Source organism: Elgaria multicarinata, chromosome 18, assembly GCF_023053635.1.
Source record: "Elgaria multicarinata webbii isolate HBS135686 ecotype San Diego chromosome 18, rElgMul1.1.pri, whole genome shotgun sequence".
In the NCBI taxonomy this organism is placed as follows: Eukaryota; Metazoa; Chordata; class Lepidosauria; order Squamata; family Anguidae; genus Elgaria; species Elgaria multicarinata.
The window spans coordinates 294,357-321,780 of NC_086188.1; the positions used below are offsets into that span (position 1 = coordinate 294,357).

The following is a 27,424-nucleotide window of genomic DNA, read 5'->3' on the forward strand; positions in this document are numbered from 1 at the left end:
AGACGGTGATGACTCAGAGCTTGGAGCGAGTCAAAATCCCTAAGGTGGCTCTTTTTGCCGGCTGCTGACAGGCACTGAGTTTCCAGCATCCCCGGGGGGGGGGGGCTCCGCCGCTGCCACGGAGCCTCTTGGGGAAGGCGCAGTCCAAAGGACCTCGACCGCGCCACGTCCCGCTCGCTTGCGCAGGGGCCCTTAGTGGGCAGCGCAGGTCTAGAAAGCATCCGTTTCGCCGCTGCCCACTCTTGACTTCTCTCTGGCTGGCTCGTTAATGCCATGTTGGTTTGGCTTCTCTCTAGGATATTGATGTTTAGAGGGCAGCGCGGGCCTCCATCCGGCTGCGATGCTGCTGCTGCTGCTGCCCTGACTCCCTCCAACCACCAGACGTTACCTTGTGCCCCCAGGTAAGTCCCGGCTCTTTATAGGGGCAGATCCCAAGAAAGGCTGCCAGCTGATTCCGCCCGGTGGGGTTTCTGTCGCCCTCTGCTCCCAGTTTCTAGCCATGCTGTGCTTGTGGCCCCGTATTCTCTATGCTGGAAAGGGCAAATGAACGAATCCGCATTCCGTGCCCAGGAGACCCAAGGTCTGCCGTGAGGGAAGAGACGCTCCGCAACAGTATTCATTGCATAAAGCGAGCACCTCTCAATTGGGTCATCTTGTTATGGTTCTGCAAGTTGCTACGAAAGCCTTTGCGGACCTCTGAGCTTTGGATGTGCCATGCAGTCACTCCTATGGGTTTTGGGGGATTTCAGCAGGCTGGTTCCTCCCACTTCCACGCACATTTTCACAGCCATGAGGGCTAGAAACTTGGCCTGTTTAACAAGTTTAAAGGAAAACGTAGGTTTTCAGGACGTGGCATTCTGCAGTTTGCTTTGCATTTTGTGACTGCAGAACTCTGTGCATGTGCAGCCCTGCGTGTATGACATGCAGTCATCTTGGTTATTCTGCGCACAGTTCTATCAATTTAATTCTGCGCCTAGAAATTTAGAATTATGCATCCTATATAAATCATGCCCATTAGGCAAACACGTGTGTGTTTCCTTGCTTTGTACTTGCTCCGTGTTCCATGTGTTGGGGTGGGGAGGGGAAACCAAAGAGGTGCGCAGTGCACACAAGCCCCCCTGCCCCTCTCGGTTCAGGGAGTCCGGCCCTCCGGCCCTCCTTCTCTCCAGGCCTTCTGCGGTTTTGCTGGGACTTGTAGTCAAGCCCAGTGGCCGTGGCCGGCTGCCGTGGCCCAGGTTCTTCCTCCGCTTGCAGCGTCCACGTCCTTTGGAACTCCTCCTATGAGGTCCAGACCCATGGCGTCCCCATGGCACTCGTAGCATGGGCAGATGAACGGGGCTCTTCTTCACCCCTCTCTGGCAGTCCTGCCAAGGGAAGGAGCCTCTCTGCTTGCCTCCCCTCTCTCAGGGTGGTCTTCAGGTTTTGGGGGGGATGTGGGCAGGAGCCAACCTTCTCCCGGCCACGGGCACTCGTGGCTCTGGCTCCTCGTCTTCTTTCCCATCATCACTGCCACGTGCGACGGGCTTGATGGACAGGCGGAGGGGCCTGGGGCAAGGGGGCCGTCTGCTGCTCCTCCACCTCCTCCTCACCAGGGCGAGGTGAACAAGCAGTGGCGAGGAGGAGGAGGAGGAGCAAAGCCCAGTGGACTCTTGTGGGCAGGCCCTGCCAGGACCTGGGCCCTCGGCCACTGCCCAACCGTGCCTACCCTTGAAGCTGGCCGTGGCTTCTCTGCAGCACCCTCCGAACCCGGCAGAAAGTGGCCCACAGGGAAGTGGCTCCAGTCACGTGTCAAGTGGGGCCTGAACATCTCTTCTGAAGATGTGCTGGGGGCTGTTTCCTCCGCCGCCTTTCCAGCAGAAGCTCTGGGCCCTGCACGTCGTCTGGGCGCACGGCTGCACCTGGGGAGTAGAGGGCGGGCTTGTGGCCTCACCGCCTCCGCGGGCGACGCACTTCCTGTCACCTACAGAAGGGGAGGCTCCTCTGTTCACGCGGCTCGTTGGCGAGGGACTCTTCTGCTTTCATCAGAGGTTCTGTGTTGCCTTTAGAATTAGGCGCCTGGAATCTCCGTTGTGCTTCTGGTGGGTTGTAGGGGAAAAAGAGTGAGGGGAGAAGCTGTGGATGCAACTACGAACACAGCTCAGGTTTTTATTTTGAGCATTTTGCTCACTCCGAGATAGAACAAGACCCTTAAAGGATCTGTTTTGCTCTTCTTCTATTTGAAACCCCAGAGCACCCATTTTGCAATCAGATGAGCATGTGCTGAAAAATCCTGCTGATTTTGCAGAAGATTGGTCACGCTGCACAGGCTTAACTGATGGAGCTCACTTTCACAAGACGTGGCCACTGTCTTAGCCGGCGTTAAAGCAGTGCAGGACAGGGGAGCAGGGGTTCGAACAATTCACAGAGGCGACAAGGTCTGTCAGTGGCTGTTCTGCATGATCTACTTACTTACTTAATAGCAACTGTGTCATCCATTTAATTCAGGTACCTACCTATAATGCCTGCCACTGTTCTTACAGTTTCATTGAGTGGTGAATTTGTTGGAAAGTCTGGTGGGACTTACAACAGAGTTGCTTTAAATAGGGAAAGCGTGGCAACACAGCATTTAATATTGGCGGCAATAAATGCAGGCTAGAGCCAGTTTGAAAGGAGTTCAAAAAATTACTGTCTCTCTTTTTAGAAAGGAGGAACGCTGGCTCTTCCGTAGGAGAATCCAGACGTTTGCTTACCTCAGAATCATAGAATAGAATAGCAGAGTTGGAAGGGGCCTACAGGGCCACTGAGTCCAACACAGAAGAGGCCTTTTGAATTGGGATCTGCGAACTCGCTCTCGAATCTTGTAGCTGGAAGGTTACGTAAGAAGAAGAGGGCCTGGGGATCTGAAGTCCCTACGGAGTCCACCTCTGTTCCCAGCGATGTGTAAAATATCGCGGCCTCCGGGCGGAGGAGCACGTCCCGTCCAGCTGTCCCAAGTCCAGCAGCGCAACCGGGGCTGCTCCTTCCCTTGTGGTGTGTTGTGAATGAAGTCTTGGCTGGCCCACGGCCTCCTCCCGCCCTCATGACGTGGCGTCTCCAAGGAGGGGGGAAATGTAAACAGAACAGTTTGGGGCTGTTGTTGCGGGGGGGGTGTCTCCGCATTCAGGGGAAATGGCAACGGGAGGAGGAGGAGCGGGTTGGGTCTTTTATTTATTTATTTTTAAATTGCAAGTTCAGAACTGCTATGAAAAGTGAAAACCTGATGAGGGTTTAAGGCAAACTTTGCTGTCATTGTTTTTGAGCCAACTAGATGCCTTTGATTAAATAAATCCTTATTTCAAAGAAGGGGGGAAATGGAAGAAACGTAATACAAGCTTTATTGTAGCATGCAGAAGCTTTCAAAAAAGTAAACTTCCTGAATGAGCCATTTGGAAGGTCTCCGTGGACTTTAGGATCCATGTCATTAATTTAATTCTGTTGCTTTCATTAAAATTGTCTACAGTTTGGGGTGTTTTTTTTTGTACTACGACGTACACTGCAGATGCACTTAAAGTGGGAAACCAAGGCAGTCGGAAAAGCTTTTCGAGAAAGTAAAATTGAGGAGACTCGCTAATGGTTTTCGAAAGACTCCTGGAAACGTGAGCATGAGGGCAGGGTCTGCATCAGCAGATTAAAACTGGAGGGAGAGAAATGCATCTGGGTCCCCTGTTTCCCCCCCCCCACCTCGCTGTCCCCAAATTATGTCTGTCGGGTTGTACCTCTGGGGTTGGAGAGCAGGCGGAGGCCTTGATTTGCGAGGGCCCGGGGCAAGTGGCAGGATCACTCAGGGCAAACAATACTGGGGTTGAGGGCGGGGAGCAGGGCTGCCACGAGAAGGGGCTGCTAAACAGAGGGGGGGGGTTTAGTCAGCAGGGTGCGCCGTGGGCCCCCGCCCTGCGCCCCCCCGATCCCCAGAGCCTCACGGAGCCTCGCCACAGGGGCCTGAGCAACGCATCCCCCCCCCGGGCCCATCCGCCCTCTGGGAGCCCTGGCTTGGCTCACACACGGAGCTGGAGGCAAGGAATCTCCGCCAAGGAGAGCCTCGTGGCACCTCCACGTGCACAGTGGACCTTTGTTTTGAACCCTCTGGCTTTTAGCAGGGCACATTTGTCCCGTCTCCCAATGCTGTTGCTGCCCAAGACTGAGTTTGGGGGACGGGGTGTATGCTCAAAGTGAAGACGTGGAGAAGTGGCGCTGGATTCAAATGCGTCCGAGATGCTGGGGGCGAGGGTGGGGGAGGTGCGGGCCTCCAGATAGGGTTGGGACTACAGTCCCCATCAGCCCTAACCATTGCTTATGCTGGGAGTGGTTTATGGGAGTTGGAACAAACCAGAGGCTGTTGGTGCAAGCAAATGGACAGACCACGGTTTGCAGTTGGCAGACCATGTTTGACTGTGGGGACGAAGCCGCGATCCGTGGTTCCCCCCAAGTTAGGGTGGGGATGAGGAGCCCCTGAGCCCGTCACATTGGTCTGGGCAATCGCCTGGGGCGTGAAGGGGGGGGGACGACGCCTGCCCTGGGCTGCCTGCTGTGGACATGCAGAATCCCTTTGGGGGAATCAAAGAAGCCACCCGGGGTATGGGTGTGGGTGTCTTTGAATGGCAGCCGAGCTCCAAAGCTGGTCGGCCCAAGAGAAGGGAGGTGGCCCAGGTCTCTGCCCGTCTCCTTCCAAGAGCGCGACGATGTGGATTGCCCTAAGCTGAACGTAGTGGCGGAGGAGGAAGAGGAAGGAGAAAGGCCTCGGGGGAATCTGCCCGCCGTTTCGGCTCTTCCCACCGAAGCCGGTTTCTGCTTCCGCCACCACAAGGGCTTCAGCGTGTCCCCCGTGTCCCCCCCCGTGTCCCCCCCCCTCCAGCCCTCCGGTGCCTTGTTTTTGCCTCAGTGCTGGCTGAATTATTAGAAAATGCACCGAGGGATATTTCAGTTTTTAAATGCAGAGGGCATGTGGGTTTATTTCTTTCATCATAAAAATGCGTTCGCGTGTGCCTGTAATTAGTCAAAATGCATTTTCGTTGCATTATTTATTGCCTGTGTTCCAGAAACAGCCGCCGTTTGTCTGTCCGGAAGCAGGACGAGGAGATTCGTCAGCCTCTTCGCATTTTTTTTTTAATGAATAAACAATGTAATTTGCCTCCCACTGAAAACGACCCACTACTTGTAACAGGGCTAAATTACACCCTATATACACACACACACACGCACACACATATTTAAAGTCTTTGTCCCCAAAGACTTTGGGGAAAGGAGCAATATTTTTTAAATGGTCATTATAGCAATCATGTATAAAAATACCAGCATTTGGGTCGAAATTTGAGCGGGGTCGGTCTTGCCTTGGAGGTGTCCTGACACGTCCGTTATTCCTGTTTGTTTGTTCATTTTGGCAGGGAGCTGGTCAGCTAAGGCACACACAGCAGGAGGCTTTGAGGTGGGCTGTGTGGAAGCAGCAGTCACAAAAGAAATGTTGGGTGGCCGGTTCCCCACCCCCCCACCCCGCGCTTCCCCCCCTTTTAAACTGAATCGTGTTCAAACGTCTCCCTCCCTCAACCACCGCTGACTTTCCATCCGTCGCCTTCGTAAAACTCCCCAGAGGATGTTGGCTTGGTGAGGGCAGAGGAAGCAATAAACGGTGTTTAATGGAAAAAAATCTCGCAGCAGGAGGAACAATATTGCTTTCTTAGTTCAGTCGGGGCGGTGGGGGGGGGATTGTTTGCCACGGAGGCCCTGCGCGTGGAAGTGGGCGAGGCGCCGCTTTGCCCCAGCTTTACTCCAGCCGTGGCTTGGCTTGGGCCTGTGCAGCTTGTGACCCACCACGCCAGAGAGGGACCACGGGTGGGACCCTGCCGGGGGCTAAATAAACCTGTTTTTACTCTCCTAACTGTAGAAAATGGGGTGGGGGATCAAGCGCCCGACAGCCCGCGCTTCGTGTCTGGCATGGGGGGGGGTTTGGCCAGCTTGGCGGTTGGCACAAGGTGTGCACGTGCCCAGTTGCGCTTCTGCTGGGGCGGGGGGCGGGGGTCTGCAACGTGCAGCCTTCCAGATTGCATGACTGCCAGAGAGTGCCCGCAATTTCAGCCTGAAAGATACTTGTTTTCCATTTTATTTATTCTGTTTTTGTCCTGTCCATCTTCCCAGGAGTTCAGGACAGCAGCCATGGCTCCGCCTCACCGCAGCTTTCTCCTCACAACGACCCTGTGAGGTAGATGAGGCTGAGAGGTGTGGGTAGCGGCCCCTCCGGAGTCAGCCAGGGAGCTTCAGGGCTGGGCGAAAACGCCGGCCAGCATTCCTGGGACACGGCCTTCCACCCCAGCGATCCCACTTTCCACGCTTGCAGGGTGCTGGCGTCACGGCAGGGCCGCGGGGCGTGTCTGGCCCTGCATTTACGCACGTGCACGCCCTTGCGGTTGTGACCATCAGCCACATGGAAAAGTTCTTTTTCTGTCAGAGCCTTTGTCTTTCTGAGTTAAAGGTCACAACCCGTTTCTGGACTGCAGCCCGGGAAAGCTCTCTCCTTCTTGGTTTGCAAACTGCAGTGGTTGGACGCCGTCCAGAGCTGTCGCCGGCCCTATGCCCCCGTGTCCCCCCCCCGCATCTATCGCCCCGGCACAGCGCATGCCGTCTCCTCGCCCCGAGCGCATTCCTGCCCGTGCTGGCGCCCTCGGCGATCGTCCTTGGAGCAGGCGTGCCCCAGGGTGGGCCTGATCTCCCCCCTCCTGTCAGGGGATGGAGTCAAGCCACTCTCTTTGTGTAATGCGTACCCGTGCCTGTGCTGACATAGCAGCTGTGGGGCTCTGGTCTAGGCTGGAACGGGGCCAAGGATTGAGGGAGGCCGACCCTTGCCCCCTCAGGCCACAGCCCCGACAAAGGTCAGCGTCCCCTTGCCCTCCTGGGGCTAGCGTCCGCTTTCGGGAGGGCCATTTCTGCCGAGGTCCCTGCCTGGGGCTGCGTGTTCTCAGGGGCCGGGACGCCCTGCTTGGCAGGCAGCGGGGAGCCCCTGGGTCAGCCAGGGCAGCTACGGGGCCGGGCACCTGCCCCCCACTGGCTCTTCTGCGGGGTCTGGCGCATGTGCACGCAGGCCCTGACGCTTCAGCGTCTCCATTCTCTCCCAACTGTCAAGCCCCTTGGGGCAGGACTCTCAGGTCACCTGGTGTTTCTGCCGTGACGCGCTATGCGCGGCGATGGCCCTTCAGACATCACATCAATCTGTAAATAAAATCATTTATTTATTTATTTATTTATTTCTAGCCCACCTTCTCCCCAAAACTGGGAATTAACAAATTAAAGCATTTAAAAACTTTTAAAATACGAATAATTAAAAACAAATTCCAATGTATAAACCACGCATAGACCTAGGTCCAGACTACCCCCCACCCAAAGGCCAGCTGGAACAAAAAGGTGTTAGCCTGCCTCCGGAAACACACCAGGGAGGGAGCCAGTCTAGCTTCCCTGGGAATGGAGTTCCAGAGCCCCGGGGCAGCCACCGAGAAAGCCCTCTCCTGCGTTCCCACGGGCAGGCTGGTAAGGGAGAATCTTATGGCCTTTCAGATTATCATTCCTCCCTAAAGGCCAAGGTAAAGCAAACAAGCAACACCCAATGAAATACTTGAGTTCCTCCTATTTATATTCCAATTTTGCTTCTCTTCTCCTGTTCCCGTTTTTATTCTATCCTTTTCTACACTAGATTTTTATTATGCTAGAAAATTCTTTAATTAAAAGATTCATCTGTATTCTGGACCAACTTGATATTATTAATAATGCAAGCCCTATTGAGATTATCTATTTGCTGGTCTTATATACATATTCCTCCCGTTAAAGGATGCTTTCCCCCAGGAGTTTAGGATTATCATCACTCTTTCTCTCTGCCGCCACTGGTCCTAGACTAGCGTAGGTGTTGCACTAGTTTTCTGGAAGTTCCGGCTTTCAGCCTTGGAAGGGAGGCTCCTTCACCTTTCTGAGAAGCGAATTCTCCTTTCCCTTCCATTTTTGCTGTAATGATGGCTTTTCATTATCCTTGCACCTGCGCTCGCCATGTGTAATGCTAACCAGGTTCCCCACCCTAACCCTGCTGTGCAGTGGGTTTGCATCCCCAGGTTAAGAGAGCCTTGGATGCAGGTGAACCGCGATCCGCATCTGCGCAGGTGGCAACTTCCAGGGAAACCGGGGGAGGGAGCGGGAGGCACTGGTCCCAACTTTCAGACCGAGGTCCATAGCTACAAAGGTGGGGGTGGGGGTGGCGGCGAGGTGGGGGGTGCTGAGGGGGCAGGGAGTGATCACAGAACTGCGAAACAGGCATCCCGGTAGCCTGATAGGTTAGAGCGTTTGGCACCCTGGAACCACCTTGGTGGCCCTGGTGGGTGAGCGTCCAGGAGAGAGACCTGGCCATCACAACCCTGCTGTTTCTGCTAAGCAGTTAGAGTGCTTTTGTCTTCTATCTCTGCAAGTGAAAGATCTAGCCACTAGACGCAGCCCCTCCGCCCACCATGATACACTGGGGCGGTGGGGGGCGTAGGGGTCTGGCTTATTTTGAAGCCTTGGAAGCTCTGTTTGCTTTCTTGATAATCTGGTGTTGTTATTCTTTGCTGTTCTGTTGTTAAGTTACTGCTATTGTAGCTTGGTTGTTTTATTCTGTTAACGACTGAATTGTTTTAAATACCTTGAGACTGGCATTCCCAAAGTGGCTTTGCAATGTGGCGCTGGAGGTACAGGATATAAATTAAAGCAAATAGATATGCTTGAAGAGACCGAGGAGCTCCCCACGGCTCCTGTGGCCTGTGCGAACGGGCTCCTGTGGCCTGTGCGAACGGACCGTGATTTGTGGAGAGCTGATCTTGTGCCTATAGAGGCCTAAGCGAGACCTAGAGAAGAGGGGAAAGGTTTGAGCCAGAATGCTTCGTCTCTAACAAAACTGGCAAACGCAGCAGCTCCCATGTTTTAAAACGGCGGTTCTTCTTTGCCCATGTGTGTGGGAGAGGATTTTGGGGATCTGAGCTGTCACTTCTGGAGGATAAAAATATGGTTTTAGCAGCGCTGCCACATCTGATGGAGGTAGAGGAGGAAGACAATCTGTGTGGTGCTGAGATTATATATATTCTTGTCTTCTCCCCCTTTTTTTCTGGGTAATAAACAGCACATTTGGGCTGAAGATACTCTGAGCCGTAGGCAAGTTGCTGAAGATATTACATGGCCCCTGTATCATGGTTGCCCTAATCTTAGCTCCAGATGGCAGAATTCATGCAAACATTCACCCACTTGGGTTTGCACCTCCTGAAGGAATTGGCAGGTCTGAAATATCTCTGTCACACACACACACACACACACACACACACACACACACACCATCCTGCTGCTCAGCTTGGTGTCCGTACTTGCAGGTGATGAGAGATCTCTGCCGGCTTGCAGCCACATTGCCTGTTCCTGGGCACTAGCATCAAACTTTTAATCGCCATTTTGGAAAACATTGCTGGCCTGATGGATAAAGCTCCCAGATGACCGCTTCTAGTTGAGAGCTTTTCCTGAAAGTCAGGCTGAACTGACTATTGCACGGTTGATTCATGAACTGCTCCCCTGCTTTAGAGTGGACGAGTGCATAAGTAGCTCCCCCGCCCCCAAATCTGGTCACCTGCCCCCCCCCCCCATCACCCCCACAGGCCTGTGAGGCCAAGTCAGCGAGGAACTTAATGGCAAAGCTGCCTTTGGGGAAAAGAAGTCGGGCCAAGGCCTGAAATCACGTCGGACGTGTAAGGCATCGCCCTTGGGTCTGGGGAGGCTGAAATCCCAACTGAATCGTTGGCTTGGTTTAGGTGTTTCTGTGCCAAACGGTTCACTGCGTTGCCAACATGCAGGCCAGCCATGTTTTGTCTCTGTCCTTGCCTTCCCTGAGGACTCCTCCAGCACCAGCAGCCTCCAAGGATGGAGCAGACCAGGACTTGTCCGTTACGACGCAACACCCAAGTACAGTTTCTCCCGCCTGGTGGTTGGCAAAGCAGCTCCTGGTGCCAGACCCTGGCTTGGCGGCCCCTTCACACACTACAGCGGTTCCATGGTTTTGGTTCAGATGTGACAAACCAGGCCTCTGTGTCTGAACCGTCTTCCTGGCTGTTGCTAGGCAACCTTGGACAGTGCACTATCCCAGCTCAGGTGTCATGCCAAATCATGGTTTATGAAGCTTGACCATGGTTTGGCACGACATCCCAAACCGTAGCTTGCCGTGGCTCCATAAACGAGAATCAGAAACTGTAATTTGAAGCACAGATGGGCACATCGGTCTTTTCCATCTCACTTGCATCAGTCGTGAGTCTGCTTCATCCCATGTCTGCACTGATCTGCAAATAGTTTTAAATCACATGAACATTCACATTAAAATGCATATTTAAATATTCCAAATTTTCTCTCGAGGTACAGATTTCCAAATAATTTTCTCTCAAAATACACCTTTTGAAAATGCATTTTGGTACGGTTCCTTTTACACTGAGAACTGTGTCAGAAAACCCAGGAAATGCTATAGCCATTATTTTTAATTGCAAACGGATGCAGAAATAAGATGGAACAAGGATGGGGTGGGTGGGGAATAAGGCTATTGCGAAAAATTAAAATGGACAGATCCAGCCATTCCTCTGTCAACTCTCAGTCCGTGTTGCAAAATGGGCATAAAAATGGGCATGTGGATGTGACGGGGGGACGCAGGGCGTTGGCGTCTTCCGTGAATGTGGAGCAGAGGGTGCTTGAGCCGGGGCAGGGTGTGGAGCGGGCCCCCCTCTCCGCTGCCGTGGACTGGTCCCACCAGCTGCCCTGGCCGGAATGGCGGCGGCTGCACAATTCTTGAAAGGTGCCCCCACCCTCTCCTCGCCCAACATCTGGTCGTCGGGGTGACGGGTCTCACACGGTTGCTGTGAGACTGGGAAAAGGTAGCACTGGAAGTGGACTTTGTACGTGGAGAAGGGCTGCCACCTTCATGGACTCAGGGACTGCAGGAGTGGTATAAAGGCGCCTGGGGTTGGGGTGTGCGTGTTTAAATCTCAGGGCGTCAAATCGAGGAAGATGAGTCTGTTTTGCATCCCAGCCCTGTCGTCTGTGTGAGAGAGAAGAGAGCTCATTAATTTTATTTAAGGCCTGTGAGCGCAATCAGTTCTTGAAATTAACTGACGGGCTGTTGACTTGTCACCCTGTGAATGAAATCTCATTGGTTTGTAATTTGTTTGACAGGGTTGTGTTCTGTTGTCAGTGTCCTAATTACAGGGAAAATATAACCCAGATGTTTGATCTCTGTGGTCTATTTTTGTGTGTGCCCTGGTGCCTTTCGTTCATTAGATCATTCGTTGTCTCTCTCCACCCCCCGCCCTTAATCTGTTTATAGTGCAAATGTGTTGGGGTGTGTGTGTGTGCAATTCGTCGCAGAAGATATTTATTAATGTTTATCTTGGGCATTTTTATCCCGCCTCTGCTGAGATAAGGCTGCAAACAATAAGACCGCAAAAGCAAAGCAAATGGCACACTAAAAAAAGAAGAAGTATTTAAAATATTGTAGAATAAAACAACTCAGGACCCAGTCATGTTAAAACAGCAGTGGGCAATTGTCACTGTGATGCAGGTGAAAATGTTCCCTTTGCCCGTACCGTGGGCCTGGTAGCCCCCAGCCCCCCACCCCCAACCCCCGTCTCACCACACCCATTTCACATCCATCTCTCTCCCCTCTGAGGCCGTGCGCCTTCCTTCTCTTTTTTAAAAAATATTTATAGCTCATGATGGTACTGAAGCTTCCATAATTTCACTGGTCAAAACAGAGACACTTGTTAAAATTTTGTACCAGGCGCCACTACCCAAGGGCTATGCCCCAATACCTTCACAGATTACGGTAGACTGCACTACAGCTCCCGTTATTCCTGACCATGCTTGCTGGGGTAGATGGGGGTTGTAGTCCACCAACATCTGGAGGGGCCTAGATTCTCCATTCCTGTTCTAGAAAAATATAATTGTTCTACAGACAGTTCTGCAGATGTGTTGGATTACAGTGCCCATTGTCCCCAGCTGGGGAAGGCTTACAACATCACTAGTTCAAAATAGACCTTGGCAGCTGCAGTCTGTGCGCAATGGCAGGTGCCCAGTGCTGCAGGGTGCCCTGGCAGGGCCCTTACCCTGCACCTCTGCAGCACAGAGCCTGCATTGGACAAGGGGTTGGACTAGGTGTTCTCCGAGGTACCACCCTATCTACGATTAAATGTTCCTGCGTTTTTGCATGCCAGATGCCTGAGGGAGGGATGCATCTCTTCTCCGAGAGAACCTGGGGAGGGATCTGAACCATGAAGGACAGCTCCAGCCACTTGCCATAATGAAATGTTAACAACTGCCTTCCACTCCAAATGCAGAGACAAGGGGCAGTTCTTGAGCCCAGACTGGCTCCAGGAAACAGTGGTGTTGTCGGGGCAGGCCTTTGGGGCCCATGGATGCAGGAAGGCCAGCCTGAAACACGTTGAAGGGAGAGAGGCGGCGCACGTGACCCTTTCACTAGGAGTCCCCGCGCCCGCTAAAGCCCATGAAGGCCGGAGCCTAGAATGACCTCACCACGGCGCCTCTGCCAGGGAAGGGGTGGGGTGGGACTTCACCTGGCCAACCAGATGAAATTGGCTTCCCCCCCAAACAACATCCCTTTCAGCGTGTGTGTGTGTGTGTGTGTGTGTGTGTGTGTGTGTGTGTGTGATTTCGAAAACCTTGAGCCATTTCCCACCTGCTGGAATAAAGTGAACCTTTGCCCCCCCCCCCTCCCCGGGGGATTTCATTTCATTTCATTTCTAGCCTCTCCAGAGCTCTACCTGCCCCTCGTGCCTGAGGAGTCGAAATTGTACGAGCCAGAAAGTGAAAAAAATACATTTCTCCATAGCAATCTCTGGGCAAGGGATGTGTTTCCAGTAGCGGTTTGTCATGCTAAAGAACTTTGCGGCTAAAAACCGTCTGTTGTGCTGGGTTGCAGTTCTCTCTGTTTGACTCTTCTCCCTCCATTACTTGCTGGAAGGACTCGAGGTTGGATCCATGTTTAAACACACTTAGACTAGATCCAGTGAAATCAGTGGGGTTTCTGCTAGTCACAACTAACTGAACTCCCACTGGTTGCAATGGATCTGTTCTAGGTAGGACTAAATCTGCAACCCCCAGGGAAGGGGCATTTCACTGGAGGGCCCCTTCCCTTAGGAGGCCTTAATCTGGTCTGGCTTGACTTGGATTTTTAAAATAACCCAAGCAAACTGGGGGTGTTGTGGGGAGAAGTTGAAAGTGTGGTGACAGGTCCGTGGGATTTCTTGTCGTGTTGCCCTGTGCCAGTGGGTCTGGGATCATTTCAGTTTCCTTAGATGGGGCTGTAGTTCCACTGGTAGAGTCCCTGCTTTGCATGCCAGAAATCCCAGATTCAACCCCTGGCAGCATCTCTAGGTCAGGCTGAAACCTTCCCTGACTGAAATCCTTGGAGAGCAAAGGCTGCCAGTCTGCGTCAACAATGCCGGGCTAGACGGACCAGTGGCAGGACTCGGTGTCCGGGTTCACTTGTATCGCTAACTCATGGTCTGTTTAACTCAAGGGTTATTCTGTTCTGGGGCTGCTGTGATGAGGGAATGGAGCCGCACTAACATACCATAGTTCATTAACCACAATCAACCCAGAAAGAGAACTCACGGTTTATAGTTGGGTTTTGAACTCTGGGTTGTTTAAACCATGGATTGTTGTTACATGCCAAGCTACGGGGCAGAGAGCAAGAATGGTGAAGAGGCCTTTGAGATGCGGGGAGGGAGCGGGCGAAGGAGGGGGGAAACGAGCAGCCCAGGGATTGAGGAAACAACTGCAGCTTATTCAGTTGCCTTCCGGACAAACCCTGAGTAAGGCAACAAACCGTGGGTATGCAAATAAACTGACTGGCTAACTGAATGAGGACGTTCTTTCTTGGGTCTGGCCTCAATTTACCACCAGTTGATTTCTTTGGAGGGCCGTGACTTCTAGTATTATGAAAGAGAAAGAGAGAGACAGGCAGAAATTCTCCCCCCCCCCAAAGCATAACTTTATAACCATTTCCGTTTGATGGGGTGATGGGGGGTGGGTGCTAGGTTAGTCAAAGCCCCAGTCAAGTAAACTCCTTACAACCGGTGCTCCAAGACCTTGGTGGTTCTGGGGGCTGATTGGGAGTTTGGTTTGGGTCTCGGCTCGGGCCCCCTTCTGCTGGCCCCTGTTCTGGCCGCCTGTGGCCCAGGGCCGAAGGGCCGTGTTTGTTCCTCGCCAGCCTTGTCCGGACCCTCCGTGCCGTCCCCCTCCCGTCCCCTCCCCCCGCGTGTGCGGTGCCTTTGCTGCCTGCCACAGCAGGGCCGGCTGCCGGCTTTCGGTACGGCTCCCGGCTTCTCCATGGCAACGTGGCTTCGCGTCCCCTCCCTGCCGAAGAGAGGATCCGCTTTCTTTTCGGCCCCTGTCCTCCCTCCCCCCCGCCTTCCCCTTGTCTGCCACTGGGTTTTTCAAGCCACGGACGTGGCTGCACTGCCGGTCTTTGTCGGTCTCCGGGGCATGTAAGGAAAGGACGGATCGGGGCATTGAAGGATGCCAAAGCGAGGGGACGCTTCGGAAGCTGGGGAGAAAGAGAAACGAGATCGACAGACGCTCTGAGCAGATCAGTGGCAAGAGGTAATTCTGCAAGCGCTGGGCGACGATAACGGCGGCTTTTGTCAGCCGGGAAGGTTCAGGGTCAGGATCGGGGCGGCTGCTCAGGGGAGCTGCACTTTTGGCCATGAATATGCACCCATCTAAGCAAGAAACTGAACTTGGGGGGCCCTCGGCCTTTTCAAAGGAGAATGCTTCATGGGCTCATGTGGTTCTATCCCATCCCGGCAAATAAGCAGTCAATGGGTGACTTTTGTGCAGTTGAATTCCCACTTAGGGGTGTCGCGACAAAGGCACATTCATATCGGAGCAGTTTATGCTGAAAGCTGTAAAAAATAGAATAGGACGGAGGGTGAAGTACGTTAGAGTAGTTTGACAGCACTGTCTGGGCCCTCAAAACGCCTGTACGCGTTCTTGTCCTGGTGTGGGCTGTGGGGGGAAATGCCATGGCAGGATTTCGGCATGGTTGAGTTTGAACTGGGGAACAGCTGGCTGTGGCGGGACAGCGCCCGTTGGACAGCGCCTGTGGCATCACCAGTGCCCAAATCAGTTTTTCAAGTTTTGTGTAGAATTGAGATTCCCCCTTTCCTGAAAGGTGGTTCAAGTATTTGTACATCAAAGAATATTTTCCACTTGTAAATAGGTAGGGCTGGACCGAGAGCTAACACACGCACACGCACATACCAGGCACGGGAAGGAACTTGCCAGCGCGGACACGGCTACTATGGGTGTTTGTTGCCCAAGACGCAGTGCCGACTCCAGGTTTTAGGCCCCCCTTGGGCCAGATTTCCTCCGTGGGCCTCCCTCGCTGGGTGGTCTTGCCCCCCCCTCCCTCCTGGCTTCTGCCTCCACTGCCCCTTCACTTTCCCTCTCCGTCTGGGTTCAGACTGCTGGGAGGGAAAAGTGCGAGGGAGGGGGGGCAGGGAGAGCCGTTCTGGCCCCTTCCTTTTGTCAGAGGCAGCAAGCAAGAAGGACGGCGGCCAGCGAGGAGGCCAAAAGGGCCCCTTCCCTTGGCAATGTGACTTAAATTATGGTGTAGGGTTTATTCCCCACCTGCAATGGGAAAGAGGTCTCCAGGGTCCCCCAAAGTGGGGGCAACTCAGGCCTCAAGTTGTAGCACTCCTCCCTCCCCAAGTGTTGGCAACGTCTCTCAAGTTGTACAGGGTTTCTTCCCCCCCCCAACCCCGGTGATGTTTATTTTCTTCAAGGGGCCCAAAGTGACACGAAGAGTCCTGGTGTGAACAATTCTTTGGATCTCGTTTGCTCTGTGGGCCCCTCCCGCCGTGTCTCTGCCTGCCTGCCTGCCTCAGAGAGATGGGCCGGGGCGATTCTGTTAGGGCGTGGCGTGGCCGGTCCCCACCCTTCCACAGAGACTACTGCCCCTGTCGGGGACACTTAAGAAGGGGTCCCCTGGGGAGAGGCGGTGAGCCTGATCCCGCCCCACGGAATGTGCCCTTTTGGCAAGTTCAGGCTGTGCCGGTGGGAGCGCTGGGGTGCGAGAGCCCCCCGAACCCTAACGAGGAAGCTGTTTCAGCTGGAGAGCAAACACAGCGACCCACCATCTATCTACCACCACCACCACTGCCTCCAGACGGCTTCTAGTGCTTCCAGCCAGTTCTTGCTCTTCCCTTGTAAACTGCATTGTCCACAGGGTGCTCCGTCCACAGGAAACAGGGGGCCCCTCCTGGTTGGAGCCTCGGCCGTTCCTGCCAGAAATGGGGGGGGGGAGTCTGTGTCAGGGTCCCTCTGAGCATCTTCTGTTTACCTAACCCTAACCCTCCCCCCCCCCCCCCGCATAAATGAAGATTGCATTCTACAACCTCCCACACTCGAGGCCATGTGGATGCTTTATGGTGGATTCCTGCGTTGAGCAGGGGGTTGGATTCGATGGCCTTAGAGGCCCCTTCCAGCTCTACCATTCTATGATTCTATGAAATGCACACCCCTACCTGCTACTGCATGTTCTCCAATCAAAGTCTGACGCAGAGCAGGGAACAGGACTTTTCTCCATGATATACTGGAGGGTCTCTGTGTTTTTAGTTGCAGGGAAGTTTTGTTTTTATTAATTTTTCACCTGGGGATAGAGCATTCAAAAATGGGGTCCCCCACCAGCAGCCTGCGGTGATCCCATCCAAACCAGCATCCAAGGATTGTGCCACCTTATTCTGATGGATGTATATACCAGGCCTTAGATTATTTCTGCATTCACATATAAGGCTAAGCCATTATTTATGTTAACCGTGGTTTGTTGCTTCAGCCATGAATTACCTTGCAGACCAGCAGACAAGGCACAGTTTGCTTTCCCTATTTCTGGTTTGTTTCTCTCCTGCCCATTTTGCCAATCTTCAGAGCAGTTTCATTTTCAAGCTGCTCTTGCTGGCCACCTCTTGTTTCAGAGTGGACAGTAGCACAAACAAGCCAGGGATAAACTCAGTCCTGGGTTCAGACTTCATGACCTGGCAAGTTATGGTTTAAAAAAGCCAGACTTGGTAAGCCAACAACAAACCATGGTTTGTAGTTGGTTAATAAATTGTGGTTTGTTGGAAAGGGTTCAGACACGATGACAAGCCAGAATTCAGTAAACTGTGCCATGGCTTAGAACAAGGCCAGTGGGTGCTTCTAGACCCAGGGCCCCTTGCACTAGCCATCCAAAGGCATGGTGCCGCTATCCCGCCTTGGGGAGCACCCAGACAACTTCCACACCCCAAGTAAGGCCTAAGAGGATGGAGCACTTCTGCCCTCCTCATATACAACCCTCCGGATTGGGCCACTCCGCCCAGCCCTAAAACCAGCCGGCCCCTAGGCTACCGAGGGAGTGGCCCAATCCGTTTCTCGTGTAGGCTCGAACTCTTGAGTTAGTGGGAACTCATTCATGCAGAAACACACATGCTCCTAGCTGGGCCCTGCCTCCCTTTTGTCAGGGAGATTCCTGGAGCTTGCCTGGTGAGGCAGCAAGTAGTTCAGGGCACTGGGGGGCTTATTTATTTATTTATTTATTACATTTTATACCGCCCAATAGCTGAAGCTCTCTGGGTGGTTCACAAAAATTAAAACCATGAAGAGCATAAAAACAACCAACAAATTTAAAACACAAATACAAAATACAATATAAAAAGCACAACCAGAATAAAACCACACAGCAAAAATTAATATAGGTTTAAATATGAGATTAAAACAGCAAAGTTTAAATTTAAGTTAAATTAGGTGTTAAAATACTGAGAAAATAAAAAAGGTCTTCAGCTGGCGACGGAAAGAAAACAATGTAGGTGCCAAGCGAACCTCTCTGGGGAGTTCGTTCCACAGCCGGGGTGCCACAGTGGAGAAGGCCCTCCTCCTAGTAGCCACCTGCCTCACTTCCTTTGGCAAGGGCTTACGGAGAAGGACCCCTGTGGATGATCTTAAGTTCTGGGCATATACATATGGGGGGAGGCGTTCCTTCAGATAGCCTGGCCCCAAGCCATTTAGGGCTTTGAATGTTAGTACCAGCTCATTGAATCGGGCCGGGACATGGACTGGCAGCAAATGAAATTGTGGAAGGACTAGCATGATATGATATCGCTGGGCAGTCCCTCTTAGTAGGCTGATCTGTAAGTCCAGGTGAGAGTGGAATCGGCGCCTGAGAGAGTGATGGGGAGGCCGGAGCGCTGCCAGGGAGCTTGCAAGCCGCCTTGGGACGCAGTGGGCAAGACGCTCCGGGCCTCTGGAGGACTGAGCCCCAGCATTCCTAGAAGGCTCCGCTGGAGTGCGTTGGTTAGTCTTCAAGGTGTCACAAGGCTTTTCGTCATTTGGAGGTCGGGGCCCCTCTCTGGAGACCCCATGCGGGGCCCTGCCTTTCCCACGAGGCTTTTATGCTCTGCCTGCTTCTCCTCCACTTGTCTGTGGGTAAATAAACTGGAATGCTGTGAAACACCACAGGTCTCCGCCGCGATCTTTCCTCCAAAAGCCCTGGAACCCATCACTGCTCGCGGAAGGGGGGACGGGGAGAGAGTGTCACTAGACATCCTGGAAGGGGGGGGCAGGTTGCGTCCCCTTTCCTAGGAAGCCTGCTTTAGAAGAGGCGGCTAGTTCTGTTGCAGGGTTACCTGGCGGTTCAGAAGGGGAGTCAGGAAAGGATGCTTTTGTAATGGAAAAACAACGTTGACTGTGTACTCCGTGCATCCTTAAGTGACTTGTTGCTTGGGGAAAGTAAATCCATTCGCGGGAGCAGATGGGGGAGCGCCTTGCTGCAGCGTGGCAGCTAAGGTTTGTTAACAGACATTTGTAACATGTTTTTGCATTCGGGTTTATTTTGGGGTGGGTGGGGGTTGGTATTTTAAAATAATGATAAAGAAATCTTACTTCTTCATCTCTCTTTCTTCACTGCCATTTCCTCCCCCTTTTTTTTAAACTCCCCTGTTTGCAATCCCCACCAGCGTCGTCCCCATCTTTTGAGCTGGATTTAGCAATGTTTTCATTGTGCAAAGAATGCGCCCGTTCGGTTTGTTTCCAGAAGGAAAGCAACATTTACAGCTTTCCCGTATTAGTTAAAAACAGCAGCAGCAGCACTTCTACAGATTTTATACTGGAGTTAAATGCACCCCAATCAAGTCAAAAATTAAGATTGTGGTTTGTAGTACAGAGGAACGAGTGTCCAGGGCTGAGTGTGCAATGATGCTAGGAGTAGGTGACCTGGTGCCCTCCAGATTTTTTCAGCTACAGGCCTTAGAAGCCCCAAACAGCATGACGCATGGGGCAGGGATTATGGGAATTGTGGTTGGAAGCATCTGGGGGGGAAGACACACCAGGCTATCTGACCCTTTTCCTTCAACTCAAAACATGATAGAAGTTTTCATTAAAAAAATACTGAATGACTCTCTTATTCATAACTGCTTCATCTTAAGGGGGTTTATTAAGGGATTTTCCCACTACGTTTGATTTATTTAGGCTCCACTGCAACGCATGCGTTGCGTCCCCCAACTCACTTCATTCGGGGGTGTAACTGACCGAAACTAAATTTTTTTTTAAAGGAACAAGATGAGAAATACTACAGAAAATCCCTTCATTATAGGAAAATCTGGGAAATATGAGCTAGCACAGCTTGTGGAGAAAGGTCATATGTTTTATGCATGCATGTGCGTGTGCCCCTCCCTTTGGGTACGTTAGTGCCTAGGAGGGTTAAATAGCAATTGATGCTGTCAGAACTTTAACTTCTGTAGTGTTTTAAAGGAGGTTTGTGTGGGGAAAAGTTTCTTCCATCCTTCTTCCATCCCTGAAATCCATGGCTTAATTTTTTCTTTCTCTGTCATTGGTGGGTTTGAGGAAAGAGCCGTCTTGAGGAAGTCAAGTCTTTCTTTCCAGACATATTTCACAATGAGCAGAACATCTGTTCAGGTGGGGTTTTCAAAAGGTCAGGTTTTCGGCTGCCTGCTTCCTCGTCTTGTGTGATTCGGTTTGTACCGCTTCCCCCAGCAGGACAAATGCATGCGTTGTGACCTGTTTCCTTCCTGCCTAGATTTCGCCCTGGTGTGTGTGTGTGTGTGTGTGTGTGATATTTATATGCATTGTGTCAGTGCATTGCTCCTTTCCTGGGCAGGGGTGGGGGAGCTTTTTTCCTCTTCTCCTCCTGTTAAAAGCATGGAAACAGTAGGGGGGGTGGAATTGAGGTTCTTGGACCCTGGCCTTTTTGTTCTGTGTTGTTGTTTTAAATGCATTAACCACATTTTTGCAACAGTCCATCATATATAAGACGTACCCCCGAAAAGCTCCCTGGTGACGGGGTTAAAATGGTCTCCCAGTAGTGTTTATAGCTCTGCTTTTCTGTGGGTTATAATTGCAGGGGGAGTTTCGGTTTCTTCACTGCTGGGTTTGGGAAGGGTCAACACTCGCCTTCAGCGGTCTGCGATCCGTTCCTTGGAGGAGGTTGTTACCTGGAGTGCTTGGCTTTGTGTGTGTGTGTGTGTGTGTGTGTGTTGTGTGTTAAGGGGTGTGGGGGGTTGGTCCTCTTCCCCCACTCCTTGTATTTTATTTTGGCTCCTGCTGTTCGCCAGCCGGCAGGAAATAACCCTTCCCAGAAGTGTAGAAGTGGCAGAGCAGAGGTGCCGCTCAAACCGCTGTCTTTCCGTTCCTTGGATTTGATTTGTTAAATGTGGCTCCAGACGGATGGCTACCGGGTTGGAGGTGCAGCCTTGGATTTTCTGGAGATGCTAATCTTAGTTAAGGCGTAACAGCTTGTGGGGATTAAGGTGAGTAAACCGGGTTTCTTTTTCTGTGCCAAAGGCAATTACACACCATAATCGATGATGATGATCCTATCAAAATGCATGCTTTGTAGTGCAACACGTGTGTGTGTGAAAGAGAGAGGGGGAGGGAGGGAGGGAGAATCCTGCCCCAAGGAACTTACAGTCTGAATTTTAGCAGCAAGGGCATGGGGCAAGAGGCGCAGGGGTCTCCAGGGGGGAATGCAGCCAAACGCTTCCTTAGGCTGAGCCTCCTTGGTCCACGGCGAGGGCCGCCCCGCGATCCTTGTCTTGAGGGGCCTCTTTCCCCGCTTCTGCCCTCGCACTGCCTTGTGGGGCTCCCCCACGCAGCGCCAGCGCTGTCCTGCGGGTGCAGGGGCCGCAGAGGTGTTTGCACGCAGTGGTCCCAGGCGCTCACTGCCTGCAGATCTGTGGATGGAGGCCCTAAACCCACGGCTGGGGCGGAGGGAGCAGGAGAGGCCCTCCCAGGAGAAGGCATGGGGGGATGGGGAGAGCAAAACAGCAGCAGCTCTTCTGGGCTCCCTTTTGCCCCAAACCTGCTGGCATGATGGGAGGGGGCAGTGACGGCACCGGGAAGTCCGTTGCGGTGCGCCAGTGAGGGTTCGCTTTCATTCAGCCTACTTTGGTTTTCAATGTTGCGGGAGGAAAGAAGCGTCTGCCGCAGAATTGGATATGCCATCCTGTGGTTTAGGGTTCCTCTCCAGAGGCGCTGCAGGTTCCTCAAAGTTTTGGTACATCCCAAGGACTGAGAACCACCGGATGAAGCCAAAATGGTGTGTGCATGTGCGTGTCTGTGTTGAGGAGCGATTCAAAGGAAGAGGGCTGCCTCCGCCTACCTCTTCCCACTGTTCTGGCTCACAAAGCCGTCGGTTTGGATTTGAACTCCCAGCATTCCTGACCACCGGCCATGCTGGGCAGGGCGGAGGCTTAAGGGAGTTGAAGTCCGAAAGATCTGAGGGGCTACGGATTGGGGACAGCTGCCATCAAAAACAAGGATAGGAGTGCAGCAGCCAACACACCACACAGCCTCCTGGTGCCGTAGCGACTGAGGGTGCGATGCAATGCCTGTTTAGACAGGGACATGTCCTACAGCTGCCTACAGAAGGCCTGGCTGGGGCGCGCTGGGATTTGTGGGGCATTTTTCTGTCTAAACAGGCATAGGATGGCACGTTCAGTGCCGTCCTGTGGCAGACGCTTTCTTAAGTCTGCTGTGGTTTTAGACACCTTGGTGTTTTGCCACAGAAGACCAACTGGGAACAGAGCACTGGTTTGCTCTTTCAAGGGGCTTTGATTGATTTCCTTTCTCTTCAACCGACTTCCTGCATAGGACCTTGGGAGAGTCACTCTCAGGTTTATTAATTGGCAAAACAAGCCAAACACGCTTGGGGTTCAGCCGACTGAGGGCCCGTCGTCGGCTTCTCATAGCCCCACTCCCTTCAGAGGGGCCCCTGCCTGGCCTGTTGCGTTGGCTGACCCAGGGAACGATATTCTTCATCTGCTCGTGTTCTGTGGGAAATGTCCTCCAGTGAATGGATGACTCCTCATCTTGGGATAACTGGCCTCTTTCAGAGGGGAATGGTTCCACTCTGGCTGAAATCAGCGTTTCCCTTTTCCTACCCGTCGACCTCCGGCGTGGCTTTGCCTCCCGGAACCTCGGGAGATGTAGTTTGTGGAAGATTCTGAGACTTCGGGTTCCTTGGTCTCCTCACGCCACTCCGGTTCCCTGGGGAGAGCGGTGGTGTCGACCAGGCAGCGTGTTTTAAGGAGCTCACCTTGTGGACCGTTTCTCTTCCTCATATTGGGGCTCCAGGGGTGAAGCCAACCACAGCCTCCCTTCGCTGAGCGATGGCCCTGGGTTGCATCTGAGGTTGGCTCAACGGAAACCCCATTCATTCTCAGTGGGTAGGATGAACCTTGGTCGTAGCCCCATATCTTTGACCGGTCCAGCTAGTAGGTTTAAAAATTATGCAAACTCTTTGGAAAAGCAGGGATCTTAATTCCTTTGTGTCTGAAGAAGGGTTCCCTTGAACCTGACTGCTTGCGTCTTATCTCAGAACCAACTGCCTGATCCCAATGGAAGCGGACTCTCTGTCCTCGACCGGGAAGCCCTGCGTGCAGAGCGTTGGGGCGGCAGGGGCAGGCGGGCAGCCAGGCGGGCGGCCTCTCTTGCCTCAGGGTCCGGCCGGGGCATTGTACCTGTACCTGTAACTGCTGCGACCTGCTCAGGCCTTCACAATGCCAAGGGGGGGGGGGGGTCCGTAGTAAAAATACCTCTCGCCGCTCGCAGCGTCTCTCTTGCTTATGACACATGCTGGCTATTTTCGGCACAGTGGGGCTATTTCTGTGCCCGATGCTTCTCCCTGGGAGTTACTATGGAAACAGTGTTATGGGTACGGGTGACCCTGGCAGATGTGGAGGGGAGCGGCGCTCCTCCGCCCCATATCTCCTCCGCGCCTCCCCCACCCCCCCGGGGCGTATTCTCTGGCTTGCGCGTTACACGCAGCGGCGGCGGCAACTCGGGCGCCTGCAGGGGGGCGGGAACGGGAGGGGGGGCTGAGTCATCGCTGCATGTGCGGAGACGTTAATTTTTTATAGCAACCGTCACCATGGCAACAAGGTGCTCCAGTTATCAAAATTAAAACCATGGAAGTTACCTGTCTCTGTGAGACCTATTGTTGCTTGTATTAATTATTGGAGGGATAATAATAGCAAAAATTGTATATGGTTGCCGCTTACCTCACCCGCCCACCCTTCTCCCACCTTGCGTTACAGCAGCGCAGGGGTCTGGAGGATTTCAAGTATGAAACGAAATCCTAAAGTCCGCCTAAAGTCCTGTCTCTTGGGAGTGTCCAGGGAGTCTCGCCACTGGGATAACAGGACAGGGTTGGACCCAGTTTGCCTACCCCGAGAGTGCAAAGACTTCGGGGCACAGGGCAGCGCCTGGATCTCACAGCTCCAAGAGCTGCTTTGGCTGCGGGCGTCTCCTGCCACCAGCGGGTCCCGTGGTCAAGTCTGATACGCAGACGCTCATCATGACAGGCGACGCAGCCTCTGCCCCAGGGAGAGTCCCCAAATACAGGCCACTGTCTTGATCCACCTCAACAGACCCAGGCTAGTAGTTTTCCTCTCCGCTGGAGCAGGGCGCTTGTAAAACTCTTGGGTCTTCAGAATACTTAACGTTACAAACCATGGGTTTTTTTTGGCTGGGAGGATCCATCCCCCCCCCCCCCCCCGGCCAGCTGCTGTGAGGATTGCAGCTCAGCTCAGCAGGAGCGGGGAAGCCTGAGGGGGCCGGCAGGTGATGGCAGCATCCCTGCGGGTCAGGAAGTGCCGGCGCTGCGTCCCTGGGAGGCCTGGTCCCGCTACACCAGTGCTGTTGCTGCCTGGATCTGATGGGAGTCCTCTTTCACACAGCCCAGGATTAAACTGTGGAACTCACTACCACAAGATGTAGTGATGGCCACCCATTTGGATGGCTTTAAAAGGGGGTTGGATGAATTCCCGGAGGAGGAGGAGGAGGAGGAGGCGGAGGAGGCTATCCATGGCTACTAGCCCTGATGGCTCTGTGCTACCTCCAGGATCCAAGGCAGTTAAGCCTGTGTACACCAGCGGGAGCACTCCTGCCCTGCGCGTGGGTTTCCCGTGGGCAACTGCTTGGCCACTGGGTGAACGGAAAGCTGGACAGGATGAACCCTCGGTCTGATCCAGCCTCAGGGCTCTTCTGATGTTCTTTCCTGGCAAAAGACAGCAGGAGAGCTCTCGAGACTCTTCCACGATGTTGTGCACATTTAGCTGGTCTGAAGGCAGGCTTTGCCGGGTGGCGCGTTGGGGATTGTTTCTCATGGACCAGCACAGCTGGCTTGGCTTTACGTCAGGGAGACACTAAGCTAACCTTTTCCCCAGCACCACTTCTCCAAAGGGAGTCTTTCTGTGGGCGCGCCCCAGACGGCTCTTCTCAACGAGTCCGGCCCTGCTTGCTCTCGGCAGAAGCGAGCGGCTTTTGTGACAGCCACCTACTTTCGTACGACGAGCGGTCTTTGCTGAAAGACGCCAAAGCACAGTCAGTCCGGCACCCTCAGATAAATCCGGCCATGGAAGGTGTTGGGACCGGAAAAGGCCCTTGTGCAGTTCAGCGGGCCTGATTCTGACGGGAGCTGCTGTGCTGCGTGTCAACCAGCCTTTTCCCAACTTTGCCCCCTCCAGAATTTTAGCACCTCGACTCACAAGAGCATCGGCTGCTGGATCAGGCCCAGGGTCCCACTAGTCCAGTGTTGCGTCCACTCCAGGGCCGACCAGCTGCCCATGGGAGACGGAGAGACCGGGCGGCACAGGGCAGAGCGCGTCACCCGGCTCCTGGCAAGGCACTGGAGCTCCATAGAGCTCCGCCTTCCCCAACCGACCGCCCTCCGGATAGGTTGGACTGCACTCCCATCATCCACAGCCTTGGGGGGTGGGAAGGATAGTGCAGGGGGGTGGGACCCAAGGGCGAGATTGTAAATGCACTGCGGCAGAGAACGTTCCCTTTTGGTTAGTACTGGTGACGGCTCTATATAAATGAATAACAATAATAGTTTGACAGACGCCTCTTCAATTGCAGCTTGACAGTTAGAAGCAAACTTAAAATAACAATCTCCCAGTCTATTTATTCAAAGGATTGTTCTGGGGCACGGTGGTCATTACGCTTCTGGTCTGTTTCTCTTTTTCCACGATCCCTGCCTGGCGTAGGCCGAGGTTTTTGGAAGATGCTAAAAAGACTTCGAAACCCTGTTGAAATTCAGCTCCCCACCACCACCACCCGGCCCCTAATCCCCTCCGGCACTTCTGAAAATCTCGGCTTTTAATTGGTAGGAGGCAAAACTAGGTCAGCTCCTGAACTGCAGAAGTCAGACCTAAACTAGGTCTTAGCCTGGTTTGGGTTGCGGTTGTTTTTCCCCCTCTTCAAGGTGACCGGAAGGCCTCGCAGGGTCACTCCGTGGGACGTGCTGCGTGTGTGTGTGAGTTCACGGCACATTTGCATCCGGCTGCCTGGTTTTCCACACCTGTGCTGGGGTCATCCGCTTTCTTTCCGGAAGGGCAGGCCTCAGCAGCATCTAGAAACCCCCTCCCCCATTTGTACAGAAGTGACACTGATATCCCGCCTTCCCTCCACGGCCTCGAGGCTGCATCCACCCTCCTCCTCCTCCTCCTCCTCCTCTCCCCCCTCTTTTAGTCCCCAAGTGGCTACTAGAGTCTCCCGAGTGCTGGCCCAACACTCCAGCCCCTACTCGAGTCGAACACTGGGGCACCGCCCCATGAGTGCGCACCGCAGTGGGAGGGCTGACCGGTACGAAAGCAGCGCCAAGGGAGACTTCGGCCGCTCTGCCCTGCCGTGGACGCTCGGGACGATTTACGCTGCCAAAGAGGCGACGGTGTGGCTGGATTGATGGAGCGCCGGATCGGTTTACTCTTCAGACGTCCTGGGCTTGCCCTTCGAGCGTAGATTCAACTCTGGGCCGGTCTCTGAGGCAGCCTGCCAGTTGGCGGACCGCAGCCATCTTCCGCTCACGCTTCAAAGCCCCACATCTCTGAGGAGGGCCAGTGTGGAGCCCTGCCTAAAACCCACGCCTGGCGCAAGGCGCTTCGCGAGAGCAATTAAACCACCAGAGGCTGAGGACGCATCTGCTGGCAGCCAGCGGAGGCCGGGGGCTCCGTGGTCAGGGGGGCCGTGAACCTGCTCAGAGTTTCAGCCAGAACTCCAAAGGAGCCCTCCGAGGCCAGGTCGCTCCTTGAGCGTTCTGACGGAAACTCCGAGCGCGTTTCCCTCCCCGCTGCCGTCGGTGGCCCCGTGTCACTTGTGGCAGCCAGGTCTGCTTCTTCCATGGTGGCTGCCGCTGGGTCTTCTGAGTAGACCCTTCCTTTTGGGTAAGCCCTGGGCAAGACGGCCACTCTGAGCACCCCAGCAGTGCTCCAGCGAGCCATGGGATGAGGGAGGAGATGCGGGACCCACAGTGGAGCTTGGGCGAGGCTAAAGGAGTTCTCCGGAGTGCTTCTCAGGTGACCCCGTGTCCTCTGGGGCAGCGAGGATTGCTGAGGAAACCCAGCCCTCCTCTCCCAAAGAGGTCTCTTTGGGCTCGGGTAGGCCGGGCGCTTGGTGCTGAGCTAAGTGGACCAGCGCTCTGACTCCGTGGCCCAGGAGAAGCGCAGCTGAGAGTGGGCTGGCAGCAGGCCGGGCAGGCGGTGTCCCCGACTCCTGTGCCAGGAGTTTCCAGGTCAGGGCATATCTGTATCCCACCCACCCACCCCGCCCCCGGGCCTGCTCTGGCTGAAGCCCTGGGCTGTCTTTGCTCTCGGCCCACCCTCAGCTGCGCAGCAGCCGGGTCAGACCAGGAGGAGAAGGAAGGAATGCAGCTAAATTGCACCACGAAGGGGGCAGGGCGGGGGCTCTTGGTAGCATCTCCTTCCGGAGAGACTATTTCTCCAGCCAAGACAGGATTGAAATGCCCCTGACTTTTTAGCCTATTTGGCAGAAAATTCAGAACAACTGCAAAGCTGTCTCTTCAGAGATATCGCTC

At 53.7% G+C, this 27,424-nt stretch overlaps 1 protein-coding gene across 5 annotated transcripts in view; it reads left to right on the forward strand.

Moving 5' to 3' along the window:
* Positions 1–27,424, forward strand: part of PITPNM2 (phosphatidylinositol transfer protein membrane associated 2) — a 121,447-nt gene that overhangs the window by 15,731 nt on the left and 78,292 nt on the right. For all 5 annotated transcript variants that reach the window (XM_063143756.1, XM_063143759.1, XM_063143757.1 and 2 more), the window contains exon 2: positions 297–401. The gene's annotated coding sequence lies outside the window, so the exon portion shown is untranslated. The remainder of the gene's footprint in view (positions 1–296; positions 402–27,424) is intronic.